The following is a 16600-nucleotide window of genomic DNA, read 5'->3' as shown; positions in this document are numbered from 1 at the left end:
GATTAACGTTGAGCCAACGTCTAGGCTCGAACTCTGGTCTCCAAGTCTCTGGTCGGTGAAACTGTTTCAGCACAACAACAGCCACGTCACAACCCACCATTTGGAGCAATGCGCTCCCGCCATGCCCCCCACAGCAGTGCCAAGAGCTTGTTAATTCTTAACTAACTGCGCAAATTGCTCTGTACCACAAACTGCTACCCCCCACGCCTCAACTCTCCACGTCTGCACTTCTACTCTTCCCTACTCTCTAACACTACACCCTCTCACGCAGGCTCTCCACACTTTCACTCGCTTTCCCTGCTCCTTCACCTGTCGGACTCCTCTTCGTCCTCTCACATTTATACCTGTTTAGTCCCATCTTTCCGGCTTTCCCTTCCCATCTCCTCCCTCTGCCTCATCTCCCTGACTTGTCATTCGACGACCCCCTCACACACAGCCCACGCCTTCCATCCATCGTACTCGCTTGCTTCCTCCCACCTTCCTCACCCTTTAACAATGTCCTACCCTCCAAGGTATCTCCCACATGCTTTACCTCTTACACTCCCCCTAACACACATGCTCTCCCCTCTTCATCGGCTCTTCTCTCCTTGTTACTTCTTCCCTTCCAACACCTTCTCCTCCCTTACCCACTCCTTCTCTCGGCCCCATGCTCCCTTCACACTCTGCCCCCCCCCATCTCTCTCTTTTTTTCTGCCTACGCTGCCTTTACTGCCCCGTCCTCGCCTTTACGAATTTACGCTGTTTACCGTGTGTCTCTTCTTTTACAACTTATTTGAGTGTTTTTTGTGTCTACACTCCAGGCTTTTGGGGTTCTGTTAACCCAGGGGCGTAACGCAGGCACCTGGAGAGGGGCATAATTTGAGCCGGTGGTTACCACCGCATCCACCACCACATCCACCACCACATCCACCACCACACCCACCACCACTACATCCACCACCACCACCACCCCATCCACCACCACCACCGCATCCACCACCACCGCATCCACCACCACATCCACCACCACATCCACCATCACCACCACATCCACCACCACATCCACCACCACCACATCCACCACCACCACATCCACCGCCACATCCACCGCCACATCCACCACCACATCCACCACACCCACCACCACCACATCCACTACACCCACCACCACTACATCCACCACCACCACCCCATCCACCACCACCACCCCATCCACCACCACCACCGCATCCACCACCACCACCGCATCCACCACACCACATCCACCGCATCCACCACCACCACATCCACCGCATCCACCACCACCACATCCACCATCACCACCACATCCACCTCCACATCCACCTCCACATCCACCATCACCTCCACATCCACCATGACATCCAACGCCACATCCACCACCACATCCACCACCACCACATCCACCACATGCACCACCGCATCCACCACCACATCCACCACCACCACATCCACCACATGCACCACCGCATCCACCACCACCGCATCCACCACCGCATCCACCACCGCATCCACCACCACCGCATCCACCACCACCGCATCCACCACCACCACATCCACCACCACCACATCCACCACCACATCCACCACCACATCCACTATCACCTCGACATCCACCATGACATCCACCGCCACATCCACCACCACCGCATCCACCACATGCACCACCACTGCATCCACCACCACATCCACCACACCTACCACATCCACCACCACACCCACCACCACGTCCACCACCACATCCACCGCTTCCACCACCACATCCACCACCACCGCATCCACCACCACATCCACCACCACATCCACATCCACCACCACATCCACCACCACATCCACCACCACATCCACCACCACATCCACCACCACATCCACCACCACATCCCCATCCACCACCACCACCACATCCACCACCACATCCACCACCACCCCATCCACCACCACCACCCCATACACCACCACCACCGCATCCACCACCACCACCACTGCATCCACCAACACCGCATCCACCGCATCCACCATCACCACCACATCCACCTCCACATCCACCTCCACATCCACCATCACCTCCACATCCACCATGACATCCACCGCCACATCCACCACCACATCCACCACCACCACATGCACCACCGCATCCACCACCACCACATCCACCACATGCACCACCGCATCCACCACCACATCCACCACCACCACATGCACCACCACATCCACCACCACCACATGCACCACCGCATCCACCACCGCATCCACCACCGCATCCACCACCGCATCCACCACCACCACATCCACCACCACCACATCCACCACCACCACATCCACCACCACCACATCCACCACCACCACATCATCCACCACATCATCCACCACATCCTCCACCACATCCTCCAACACATCCACCACCACTTTCACCACCACCGCATCCACCACCACCACCGCATCCACCACATCCACCACCGCATCCACACCACATCCACCACCACATCCACCACCACATCCACTATCACCTCGACATCCACCATGACATCCACCGCCACATCCACCACATGCACCACCACCGCATCCACCACATGCACCACCACTGCATCCACCACCACATCCACCACACCCACCACACCCACCACCACACCCACCACCACGTCCACCACCACATCCACCGCATCCACCACCACATCCACCACATCCACCACCACCACATCCACCACCACCGCATCCACCACCACCCCATCCACCACATCCACCACCTCATCCACCACCGCATCCACCACCACCACATCCACCACACCCACCACCATCATTTCCACCACCACATCCACCACATCCACCATCACCACATCCACCATCACCACATCCACCATCACCACATCCACCACCACCACATCCACCACCACCACATCCACCCCCACATCCACCACCAACACCACCGCATCCACCCCATCACCACCACATCCACCATCACCACCACCACCACATCCACCACCACATCCACCACCACCATATCCCCCAGATCCACCACCACCACTTCTATATGTGTGTGTGTGTGTGTGTGTGTATGTCGCTCTGTGTGTGTGGAGGTGCAAATGCAAGGTTCTTGGATTTTCGTCACAATAAAATACACTGAACATAATCTTCACAAAAGATATTTACAAACGTTTAAGCTATTGCCATTATAAATTACAATACATTTTATTTAAGTAATAATTATTCACAAAATTAAAAGCCATTGTTATTTGTAATATCAATACATCTAAGTCACGTAAATCCAACACACATTGCATTACAAATGCTATAGGTGTCACATTTGCGAAAGTTAAAACTATTGACATTGTAACTGACAAAGCTATTAATTTTGCTATTTTTCAAAACCAACACATAAATAAAAAAAGTCAAACTTTCCTAATGCGAGACCTATTGCATTTCCAATGCTTGTTTAATTGATTGTTTATGTGCAGGAAGGGTCACCTTCCTGCACATAAACAACCAGTGGTCTTTTGCTATTTCTATGTGTGCTGCACAACGCAGCACACATAGAAACAGCAAAAAAAGGAGGAGAAATGAAACATTTCTCCTCGTTGCGCCTGTTTAAGACCAGGTTTTCCCTGGTCTTAATTTTGGTGCTGTCCCAAATTTACGCTGCCCTTGTAAATATGGTGCAGCGTCAAAACCAATGGGTGTTGCGGTGGAACGCCCACCACAACACCCATTGCCCGCCCCTTTCACGCTAAGTATAGCGTGAAAGGGGACCTTATTTACAAGACAGCATTAAGACACCTTAAGTGGCTTATAGATGCCTTGTAACTAAGGCGAAGCTGATATAATCACACAAACGTCACTAAAAGTGACGTTTCTGTGGCGATAGGGGCTTGTAAATATGCCCCATAGATTATTGAGTGCTTAAAGACTGGTGAAAAATTAGACAATACTTCAGTGCTTGGTGGGTTTGGGAGGGTAAACAACGTTTACCCCGAAACTTTTTCCCTGCAGGGATTCACAACGCAGTTGTTACAACGACCGCGTTGTGATTCCGCATACCATTACTCCGCAAGTCGGAAAAACGACTTGCGGAGGGGGGGGGGGAACGTGTTGGATTTAAAATCCAACACCTTCCCTAGTGTCCCCACAGACTGGAGCTGGAATAGTAAATTATACTATTCCAACATCCTGCGCCCCTCCTCCGCAAGTCGTTGTTCCGACTTGCGGAGTAATGATATGTGGAATCACAACGCAGTCGTTGTAACGACCACGTTGTGATTCCATGCGGGGAAAAAGGCTGCGGGATTTCGACACATTCGTTTGAGACTTCTGCAAGTAACTGATGGATTACTGCCAATACTAGTTAGAGTTTAAATCCTGGATATGCTCTCTTAATAGTGCACACCGAAAATTCATAATTTTTTGGTAGATCTCCCACATCCACCAAACTCTAAATAATCCCTTTTGCCCTTTTTCTAATTTCGCATGGAAGGCAACCGAGCTAATCCCTTGCTTAAAATGGTGGTGAATGTATGTCTGTCCATACATTTGTTTTTTATTTGACATTATCATATCCAGTTTAAAATGGGGAGTGACCGGTCCATTGGGAATGAGGGGCCACGCCCCTCCTCCTTTCGCCCCTCATGAACAGTGTCTGTCAGGCTGCACAAAGGTCGCCTGACAGACATTGTTCACTTTCAGTTCAAATTGCCAAGAGCAAGACATGCGCATTTAGCGCCGGCTCCTGGCTGCCTGAGCTGAACTTTGCTGGGCTGAGGAATTCACAGCTCCGGTGGGCCTGACGTCCTCAGCTTAGCAAAGGTCCCTGAGGCCCTCCCCTCAGAGAAGAGGGGTAGTGTCACTGATTGCCTCGCACCTGGGTGCTTCAGTTTTAAGCGACAAGGGTTGAGTGTCAATCAGTGACACTTCATCACAGAGTAGGGTGGGGTCAGCAGTCTCACTGACCCCATCCCAATCTGTGATGACGTTGGGACTGCTACCTTCCCTCATTGGCTGACCTTAATGAGGGAAGGCAGCAGTCCCAAGCCTTCTGGAACCTCCAAAGCAGAGCTGGCTGCAGGTAAGTGTTTGTTTTAGTTTTAAACTGTTTGGTGCGTGCATGTATGTATGTATGTATGTATGAATGTTTGGTGAAGAGTTGTGAAGGAATGTGTTTTTGTGTGCGTGCGTGTGAGTGAATACTTTAATTGTTCTGTGTATTTGTGCGTGAGAGGCTGTCCCGTCCGCCCCCTCCATCCAAAACGTACCTCAAAAATAAGATTTAAGCAAACATGAAACACAGACTAGGAAAATCTGTTCCTTATAACTTCCATAGTAATCTCTTGTGTGAAGAATCCAATCAACTGCTGACATTTATTTTTATTTTCTCCCCTGCAGAAACGCTGGAGCTGTGCTCTCATCTTGTAAAACATGAATATATTCATCTCATGGACTACCTTATGGTTTACCCTTATCTTGACAGACCTCTGGACAAAGATGTAAATGTCTATTTTACGTAACATCGCATTTGCAACACTTGATGCCTCTTTCGTGGGGTTTCATACTGAGGGCCGTGAAAAAAAGGACACCCGCTCCAGAGGTCTCATATGTGTCCATGAGTGTGATACTTGCGACTTATCTACATCATCAAGAATGAAGCTAAAGTGTTAGAGAACAGTCCCAAGAATGAAGTCAATGATTACTAGGAATCCTCACTAATGTGGGGAGTGGTGAGCTGAGATGAGGTGCCTTGTGCAGTTTCTTAAATAGAAGCTAGAATTTGGCAAGTGTCCATTGCAAGCGGAAATTATGTAAGCCGTTAGGCTCTAAACAAGAAGATCTCAAAAGCAGCAAAAGATGGAGGTACAGTCCATCAAAGCATAAAGTGCCTAGAAGGAAGAGCATAGTGCTGGTGCAACAGCCAAGAAAGAAGCAACTGATCCACCATGGAAAATCATAACGTCTGAACAGTATAGAACAATAAAAGTACATATTTCCAGAACTTGATTAACTGAAATCAACTTAGCCTGAACAGACTAAGGTGCAAACTAGAACTGCATTCTCTCCCCCAAGAAAACTCCAACCCATTCCAAATGTACTGCCCTATAAGTTGATCCTTCTTACCCAAAATCTCTACTATTAGATCATCCTTTGCTATTCTATGTGGTTTGGTTTAAGCCGTTACAATGTAAAATTCCACACTAACAACAGATCACACCCTCATAAGGCTTGCCGCCACTGTACACCTATCATCGTTGCCTTTCAGAGATTCATTCCTTTCATGCCTCATACCTTTGCACTCATTTTAATTTTGGTTCCTTGTTTGAGTTACTTACACCCACAATTGTACTACTCTATGCCACTCCACTTTATGCCACTCCACTCTACGCCACTCCATTCAACACCACGCCACACAATTGAATTTTACTGCACTGTACACCACTCCAGACAACGTCACTCCGTGCCACTCTACTCTACACCACACCACTCTATACCACTCTACACCACTCCTCTACCCCATTCTACTATTCTCCACGCCACTCCATTCTACACCACGCCACTCTACACCACTCCATTCCACTCTACTCTATGCCACTTCACTGTATGCCCCATCTATGCAATTCTACTTTACTTTACACAGCTGTATGCCATTCTACTCTACAGCACTCCACTCTACTCTATGCCACTCTACTGCATACCACTCCATTTAACGCTACACAAGTCTATGCCACTCTACTCTACACCTCTCCGCACAACACTACTCCACTGTAGTCTACACCACTCCACTTTAACCACTCCACTCTACGTTACTCCACTCCATTCATTCAACTCCACTCCAATCTATGCCACTATACTCTACCACTTCATTCTCTACCCACTCTACTCTATGCCACTCCACTCCATTCTACACCACTCCACTCTACTCAATGTCACTCTACTCTAGGGCACTGCACTCTACTCTACATCTCTCTACTCCATGACACTCTACCCTACTCTACACTACTCCACTCCATGTCACTGTTCTCAATGCCACTCTATCCAATGCCATTCTATGCCATTGCACTAACTTTTAGCCATGTTGCACAGCTGCCACGCCGCTGATCAATTTGGCTAAAAGACTGGCAAAACCAATAGGTCTTGCATAGGCAAGAGATATTGACTTTTTCCATGTTTGTTTGTGTCTGCTGCTGCCTCAGGGCTTTTCAGGTGCCTTCTGCTCGGGCAGCAGTGTCAGCCTACTTCAGCTACTGATTCGTTTTTGTGGCATTCACATTTCACTTCCACCTAGCACAGCATACAACAGTGGGACAGTCCATTTCAACTACTAATCAGTTAGCCAGCTATTCATGTTTTTGTATGCCCACAGTATTTAGGACAACACTAAAGTATATACAACTGTGACTGATAGAATGCTGAATTAATCTCAGCCACTGGTAATTACTCAGACCGCATCCCAATACATTATTTTGCACACCATGCCATCTTAGTTTGGACCTACCATATGACAATCTGTTCTGACCCTGCTCCAATGGAAACAGTCCAAATTGAACTACCAAGCCAGGTCCTTCATGAGATGAAGTAGCTTTAGGTCCGTCAATGTGCTTTTGGATCTTCTGCATTATTTTCACTGAAGAAGAGGTTGATGGCATTGCACTTTTCTGTGGAGTGAGGAATAGGTGAATCTGGCAGGAGGGATACAGTTCTTGATTGTCTTGGAGAACGTTCTGCTTCTTTTGGTGGATTCATTGATGGTGATGGTTTAGTACTGTACTTAGGCTGATGTGATGACCAGTCTGCATGTTGCACTGAGGACCTTTACTATCAAGAGCTCCTCAGGAGTTCTGTTTTTCTTACTTGCATCATATGGATTGTATATTGTCAGGAATGTCTTTAGAATGTGAGGGCTCTAAAGGCTTTAGCTTGCACTTGCATTTTAATTTGGGTGTGGATGTTTGCAGGAAGCTGGATATACTGTACCAAAAAGAGGTATAGTGTGCACAGAGTCCAGTGATTCCCCAAATGTATGGAAGAGGTTAAAGTAGATAATACCTTACTCTCAATTTAGTGGTAACTGGGCTGAGCAGCTAGGATTATCAGAGAGTAGTGTTAAACATTTATTATATACGCTCAGGCAAGAAATGATGTCTCCCACTCAAAGACTGAATCCAGACCGATGGGTTGTACAAAAAGTTGTTACTTTGTTGTTTTATTTCTCGAACTAAGAATCATTTACTGCAGGTAAGTTTCACAGTGGTTTAAAAGTAGCAATACTTTTCAAGAATGCAGTAATGTTTTGTAAATGCAGTTATATACTTTACAGTATTAAGAATGTTTTCAGTTGATGTCAATCAAGTACAGTTGTATGATTTTGCAGTGATACAGTTTGACAGTTCAATGCGATAGAACTACAATGCAAATCTATGAAGGAAAACAATGTTAAATAGTTTGCTGGTAAGTACCTAAACTTTTCTCAGGCTTCGGGGGTTTAGGACAACACAAGGCAAGGTTCAAGACCAGGTAGGTACTGCACCAGGAGCGACACTGGGGCGGCAAAGTGCAGAGGTCACTGGGCCCAATGTTATCCAATGGAGCCGGGGGGTACCTCGAAGTGGCACGGTTTGAGGGTGCGTACCCATGGTATAAGGGCAAATGTCCTGGGGTTGAAGTGAGCACAGGGTGGCACAAAACAGCACCTTAGCTACATCAACAGCAGAACAGGGGTGGCCGGGTCTAGTGTGCAAATCAGTGTCGGGCAACTAATGCTTTCCAACGGAGTTCGTCGTTTCGGAAAGAGGCTGCAGGCTCGGACCAGGAGGTTGGATGAAGGTGGCCAACAGTTGGACAGGTAAGTTGGATAGCTGGGGGATACCATCAGCTTGGCTCCCAAAAGTCAGGGGGAAAAGAATGCAGGGGTGTCTTTTGGTGTAGGGGTTTCTCAACTGGTTCCAGTCACAGTCGGACTGCAGGCGTCGAGGGGGAGATGGGGTCCTGGATAGGTTATCTACTGATGCAGACGAGGTCAGGATCGCCGGGGAAACTTCACTGAATAGGTGAGTTACTCAAACTCGGGCCGTGTTCGTCGGGAGCAGAGTGAGCTGGGTACACGGATCCACCTGGATCGGGAGTCCTTGAAGTTGGATTGTCTTTGTTGGACAATCCATGTCCTCGGAAGACAAGAGTCTTTTTCGAAGGCAGGGCAGGTCTCCAGGGTTCTTGGAGGCTGCTTAGTTGCAGAACTCGCTGGCTTCAGATCGCAGATTCTCTGAAGCAGAGGACAGGTTGGCAGGGATGGGGCCAAAGCAGTTGTTGTTGTCATCTTCTCTGCAGTACGGCTCTTTGGTTCTTCTTCATCTTAGGTTGTCGTATCTAAGGAGCAAGGTTCAGGGGTGCCCCTAAACACCTAGATTTAGGAGTGTTACAGGGGGATGAAGGTTGGGACCAATGGGTCCATTCCCTGGGTTGTCTACACACCCCTTATACCACCCTCCAGTGGGGGGGGCATATGCCTCGTCCACATTGGTGGAGTCCCCTCATCTTTAAGATGGAGGATCTAAGATGGGTGTTTCACTTCGCCTCTTCGCAAAGGTGGGCACACCTGCCTTTCTCTCTGGGTTTTCCGGCCAATTCTCCTGCCCAAAGTGGGGGTGAGAACCGGAGGGAGCCAGCTCCTGAAAGTAGCAGAGGCTTTGTATAGCTTACAAAGGAAGCAAGCCTTTGAAGCTTCCAGTTCGTGGAACCTGCCCACCTTGGGGGAAGAGGCATGACAACTCTGCACAGGATGTGCTTTGTTTCAGGACTCAGAGAGGTGGCAGATGGAGGGTAGCCATTGAGGAACCACTGCAGGGATGGTCGTATTCTAAGATGCCCCCTAAGTGCATTTTACATTAAACCCAACACTGACAAACTCCCAGCCCATGTCCTCTAAATGGCTTCACTGCACTTACAATGTCGGTGAATGGCACAGACACTGTAGGGGCATATTGCTCAAGCAGCTATGCCCTCACCTGTGGTATGGTGCACCCTGACCTTAGTGCTGCAATGCCTGCTAGAGGGGTAACTTACCCATGCTGCAGGCACTGTGGGTGGATATTGCACACAGGGATGTGGGCCGTGTCAACTCTATAGTTTGGTCTGCACCAAAACACGCAGCCTGCAGTGGCAGTGTGTGGGTGTTAAGGTGAGGTGTCTCTGAGGGTGGCATGCCCTCAGAGGCCCTCTCTGGTCACAAGGCCCTTGGTAACAGTGGTACCGTTTAGAAAGGACTTGCATGTGGCCCAGAGCTGTGCACATTGTGGAGAAATAGGTACAGTTTGGGAAAGAACATAGGTCCTGTAAGTCTGATTGGCAGGAACTTTGCTCAGTCAAGTTGGCATCATGTATCTGGCAAGGGGAAACCATGCAAAAAGGGGCACCCAAAGACTGAATTCAGACCATTAGGCTGTGCAGGTAAGTTTCACAGTGGTTTAAAAGTAGCAACACTTTTCAAGAATGCCGTAATGTTTTGTAAATGCAATTATATACTTCACAGTATTAAGAATGTTTTCTGTAGATGTCAATTAAGAACAGTGGTGTGCTTTCGCAGTGATAAGGTTAGACAGTTCAGTGCAATAGAAATAACTACAATGCAATCCTTCAGAGGAGAACAATTTTAAACAGTTTGCAGGTAAGTACGCAACTTACTTCCCCAGGCTTTGGGGGTTTAGGAGAACACAGGGCAAGGTTCAAGACCAGGTAGGTATTGCACCAGCAGTGACACTAGGGCTGCTGGATGCAGAGGTCACTGGGCACAATGTTATCCAAAAGAGCCTGGGGGTACCTCGAAGAGGCACGGTTTGCAGGTAGGTACCCGCAGTTTTAGAGCAAATGCCCTGGGGGTTGTAGTCAGCACAGGGAGGGGCTACAATGCAGCACCAAAGCTACAACACCAGCGGCACAAAGGGGTCGGATGCAGGGCGCAAATCAGCGTCTGAAGCTCAACGTTTTCCAATGGAGGTCATTGGTTTCGGAAAGGAGCTGCAGCCTTGGACCATGAAGCTGCACAAAGGTGATCAACGGCTGGGCAGGCACGTTGAATAGCTGGGGGACACCTGGGCACCATTAGATGGGCTCTCCAAAGTCGGGGACAGAGGATACAGTGGTGCCTTTTGGTGTCAAGGTTTTCTCATTGGGTTCTTGTTGAGGTCAGGGGGACCCTTCAAACAGAGGCTGCAGGTGTTGAGGGGGGGAAGGGGGTCCTGGAGAGGTCAGCCACTGATGCAGACCGGGACAGGATTGCCGGGAAAACTTCACAGAATAGGCAAGTCACTCGAAATCGACCCATTGTGTCAGGTGCAAAGTGTGCTGGGGACACGAATCTGCCTGGATCCAGAGTCCTTGAAGTTGGAGGTTCTTTGTTGAACAATCCGTGTCATCAGGATTCAAGAGTCTTTTTTTAAGGCAGGGCTGGTCTCTGGGGTTCTTGGAGGCTGCTGGCGGCAGGACTCACCAGCTCTGAGGGTCTCTGAAGTAGGAGACAGGGTGGAAGAGCTGGGACGAAAGCAGTGCCGTTGTCCTCTTCTCTGCAGCACAGTTCTTCAGGCTTTCTTTTTTTTAGGGTGAGTTACAGGGGGATACAGGTTGGGACCAATGGGGCCCTTCCCTGGGGTGTCTATACCCCCTCTTATGCCACCCTCATGTAGGAGGGGGCACAAGCCTCGTCCTGGTTGGGGGAATCCCCTCATCTTCATGATGGAGGGACTTAGATGTGTGCTTCGCTTCACCGCCCCCACCTGAGGACTGGGGTTGACAAAGATGGGCACACCTCCCTTTCTCTTTAGGTTTTCCTGCTGATTCTCCTGCCCAAAGTGGGAATCAGAACCAGTGGGAGCCAGTTGCTGATAACAGCAGGGGTAGCTAACAAAGGCGGCAGGCCCTTGAAGCTTCCCCTTCCTGGACCCTGCCCATCCTGGGGTGCAGGCATGTCACCTCTGCCTAGGATGTTTTTTGTATCAGAACCCCCGAGAGCGGAGGCTGCCTACCCAGGAGCCAGAAACCTGTCCAGAGGTGGTACATGGTGGGTAGCCATCAGGAACCACACCAGGGCTTGTCGTTTTCCAGGGGGCATCTCTAAGATGCCCTCTGAGTGCATTTTACATTAAATCCAGCGCTTGCATCAGTGTGGGTTTAAAGTGCTGAGAAGTTTGGTACCAAACATCTCAGTCTTCAGTAAAGTCATCATGGAGCTGTGGAGTTTGTGCTAACAATGGCTTCCCTGCACTTACAAAGTCTGTGAATTGCACAGACACTGCTGGGGCATATTGCTCATGTAACTATAGCCTCACCTGTGGTATGGTGCATCCTACCTTCATGGTTGTGGTTGTAAGATCTGCTAGAGGGGTGACTTACCCATGCCACATGCAGTGTGGGTGGTTATGGCACACAGAAATGTATGCCATCTCTATTCTTCAGTTTGGTCTGCACCCAAACACACAGCCTGCATTGGCAGTGTGTGGGTGTAAAGGTGAGGGGTCTCTGTTGTTAGCATCATACATGCTGCAGCCCTCAGAGGCCCTCTCTGGTCACTAGGCCTGTGGTACCAGAGGTACCTTTTACGAGGGGCATGCATGTGACCCAGAGATGTGCCAATTCTGGAGAAAAAGGAACAGTATTGGGAAAGAACACAGGCCCTGGGAGTCTGATTGGCAGGGACCCAGGGCACACTCAGTCAAATTGGCAACATGTATCTGGCAAAACGTTAGGGGGTAACCATGCAAAAAGGGGCATTTTCCTACAATGTTCACATAGATTTCCAAGAAATTGTTGAGTCCAGGCAGGTAGGCACCGGCCGTGCAGAGTACAGGCAGAGTGCTCACTTGACAGACTCCTAATTTAGTTTTCACACAGATTCTCCCATTCACAGTTGGTGCTGGGATGTAAGGTCACTAATGCTCCTAATCTACTCCCCAGGGGATAAAAAGCCTACTAAATCAAAAGTGAAGTGCGGAGTTAATGTTTTGGGGGTGAGAGGCCCCCAGGACAAAATATGAAGTGTCGGCAGCCCGCCCTGCCGTTGGGTTTAGCCCAGGTCCCTAAAGCCTCTGAAGCCCCAACAGTCTTTCTGCATTCCTGGTGCACTGAGCATCCCCATCCCCATGGCAAGCAAGAGGAAATTTAAATTGGTCTGGGTGCAAACTTCAGATACGGACGGGCAGAGTGGGGGGTAAATTCAAATTTCATTTTTCTTGCCATGCTACCATGCTGAATGGCTGATATATCTGAAAACTAGACACCATGGGAGTCCAGTGCGGGTGTCAGTTTGGCGGTGATTTATAAATATGTCAGTCGGCCCCTCCATCAGGGGGAAGGATTAATCTACTCCGCGTTCCTCTGGCGGAACAACGGGTCATCCGCCCTAATTTAACTCGCTCCCCTAAGCCTTTATCTTGAGTGATGATCCTTACAGCGGGATTAGCTCTCGGCTGAAGCACCCACAACAGACGCACAAAGGAGGTGTGAGCAGTCTGCACCTTCACTTATAAACAGCTAAATCTGATAGTAATTCAGGAAGACAATGGGCTGTTCGCCTTCTAAGGAACTTTCACAACCTGACAACAGATACTGCAGTCCCAGACTTCATTGTGGGAGATAGGCTGCGCCCAATTTCAATGATTTATCCGTGAATCCAAGGTTATCCAATGCTTAATTTGTGGTGCAACTGTTTACAAATCTTTTTAACTGTTTTCCAAGTATATTACATTATTTCAAAAGCAACATAGAGCCCTCCTTTGTTGTCAATCAACTACCAATGTATTTCGGACAAACTGTCCTTCGGGGAGATGATCTTATATTTCTGAAATACAGAGTATAACTATTTTCAGCTGAGGAAGCCTGATACATGATTACCAAAACAAATACATACCACTTGACGGATTGGCATGTTTTTAAGGCTTGTGGACAGAAGACCTACTAGACCAATGTGACAAAATATTGGAAAAGGTTTCATTTAGGTTGAAATTAGAGTGTGTTGGGAACTAGAAAGAACAGATACTGCGGTTCCACAACCCCAAAGCCCGTCAAATGACTGTTCCATCAGCAGCCCTCTGTATCAGAAAGGACCTAATCGAATTTATAAGGGGGAGGCGTGTCTCAACTTTTCCCACTTCAGTGTCTGGGTTCCCTTCCTCCAGTCTCAGGAATGTCAGCAATACATTTCCACTGGCAAAGCATACTCATAGCCATGTTGTGTATATGAACAGTCAAGGGCTTCTAAAATGGAAACCACAGACCTGTGTCACTCTATTCACTCATTCCTTACAATCACTGTCCTCCAAAATTCCATATCTGTCTCCTCCAAAACTCTTACAGCCACTAATTTTGATAAATATTTTTACTAGAACATTTACATCAGGATCACACTGGCCACTCTGTATGCAATACCCCTAACTCTCTTATTCACCCCAAACTCGTACAACTAGAACTATTGCACAGCCTCTGCCTCAAGGCATACTCTCAACTTAAAGAGCAATCCTAAATTACCAGCCTTTCACACACTCACCTCAATCATGCATAACAGACTTCAGCTAAGGCTTTCTTCTAAACAAATCATTGAGGGCTACCTGTCCATACTTCAACGTGGTGACACTTGAACAACTGACCATTAGCATCATTGTCCCATTTCAGGCACACACTAACCATATGTCATCCACCCAGACTTTCAAGAATCTAGAACAACATCCTGGATCAACTAAACCCCTTTGCCACTGGTTATATTTAGAGACTACTCAACTAAAGAACGACAAAAGAAAAACACTCTTCTCACAACTGCTTGTTGACCGTACGCTAAACATTACATATTCCATTCAATCACAAAGCAATCCTCTTGACTGCATACAGATCTCTCATCACATCACCCACTCTCAAATCTCCTTGTGCTTATCCTCCTTTGGCCACATATGCTTGTTCCTCACAGTACCTCCACCCAGTAATCATCTAATTCACTCATCTCCAGATATCCCTGAATCACCACAACACTGCACAACAATCTCATTATTTCACCTGATCCCAACTCCTTCAGTAACCTCACAACATACACTTAACATTAGAATCACACTTCCCTTTGTGAACTATGACATTACAAGCACACTACCCTGGATCTGTCTTGGTATTGAAGCATTAAAACCTAAAGTGCGATCCAGATGCACCGCTGGAAAAAATGTTAAAGTCATGAAATCTTAAAAACCTCTGCTTTTTGCCCTCAACACTGCTCACCTAAAACATAATCATACTACTACCGGAATCTCATTTTCAATCCAACCTTATTAAAACCTTTATCTCTTACCTTAACATTACTGCTCTCCGACTACACGTATCTGTCACACCCTCTGCACTAGTGAAGCTGTTGAATAATTGCACTCAAAAATGTGCATGACGGCCACACTGCTACACTCAACAACCTACTTCACTCTGAGATAAGCCACTCGCCAGCTTTTTGTTCAATTCTCTTCAAACAAAATCACCTGTCATAGTTATTTATATTTCGCTTAACTTCTTTATATGGGATACTTTACTGCACTCGTGCGCACACAACCCAGTCCTCCAATACCTAACCACATAGACGTAATTTTGCAGGCAGCCTCTCAATCTTTTAGTGATTTTAAACGGTAAATACAAGTAATAGTATATATTGATATTTCGCCTAAATCCAAACATATTTTTCACAAGATATGCCCGGGGGTAAGGAAATCCAAAGCTAACTTAAACCATGATTTCCCAATAACTTCCGTGAGCGACAAAGGTGGTTGACCTACAGTTTTTACCGCCACTACTGGCACATGCACAGCACACTTTTAATTTTTATTTTATTTGTGTGATAAAATCAGAATCATTGGCTCATGCTCCTGTAAACCATAGAACGCTAAGGATGCCTTTACGGTTGCACTTTTTTATCACCGAAGCAATCAATACACATAAAAGTATTGTTTTATGATGTCATGATGAAATTTATGGCTACTGGACGGAAGTCCTCCAAATATTTTGTCATGTACTTTTGCTAATGTTATTGATAAAGCTATTTGGAAGTGCTCTTATTTTTACTCTTGGTGTAATCATGTATTATTATTTTATTGTCAACTACTTTTATGGTTGTTTACATACCGAATAAAGTTTTTGAATTGAATCACCATCACAGTTTTATTCAGTTTCTTACGACTAGAAGTGGTACAATCGGAGTCCTCTTCAGAAGTTTTCTCGCATGCAAACATAAAACAGAAACTTCTTCGCTTCTGGGAATTCATCTCCATCAGTCAAACCATTCACTAATTTCTTTTTTATGTAATTCATGAAGGGTCCTTCTTTATCACTTCATCTCATTTTCCATTACTCTGGACTAGTCCCTCTCCCACCATCATGACCAACTGTTTCTCTGTTTTGTCCATTTTCTCTCCTTGGATGGTCAGGAAACTCAGTAAGCAGTAAGCTACTAAACGTTGCAAACTTTAAATTTATTTTACCTCAAAATTATACTCCATGATCCACACTTGGATTTCTGGGAGCTACACATCCATCAAATACTCAAAGATATATGAAAAAGGTTTGTGGTCAACTTAGCTTTAAATTGAATGACTGACCAGTAATATTCAAATACCCTCATCTC

General features: G+C 47.4%; 1 protein-coding gene across 1 annotated transcript in view; it reads right to left on the bottom strand.

Moving 5' to 3' along the window:
- The window catches only part of LOC144761839 (uncharacterized), a 151081-nt gene that overhangs the window by 101009 nt on the left and 33472 nt on the right, over positions 1-16600 (bottom strand). The gene's annotated exons all lie outside the window — the stretch shown is intronic.

Source organism: Lissotriton helveticus, chromosome 6, assembly GCF_964261635.1.
Source record: "Lissotriton helveticus chromosome 6, aLisHel1.1, whole genome shotgun sequence".
Lineage (NCBI taxonomy): Eukaryota > Metazoa > Chordata > Amphibia > Caudata > Salamandridae > Lissotriton > Lissotriton helveticus.
Note: the sequence above shows the minus strand (reverse complement) of the source record. Positions and strands in the feature narration are given on the sequence as shown.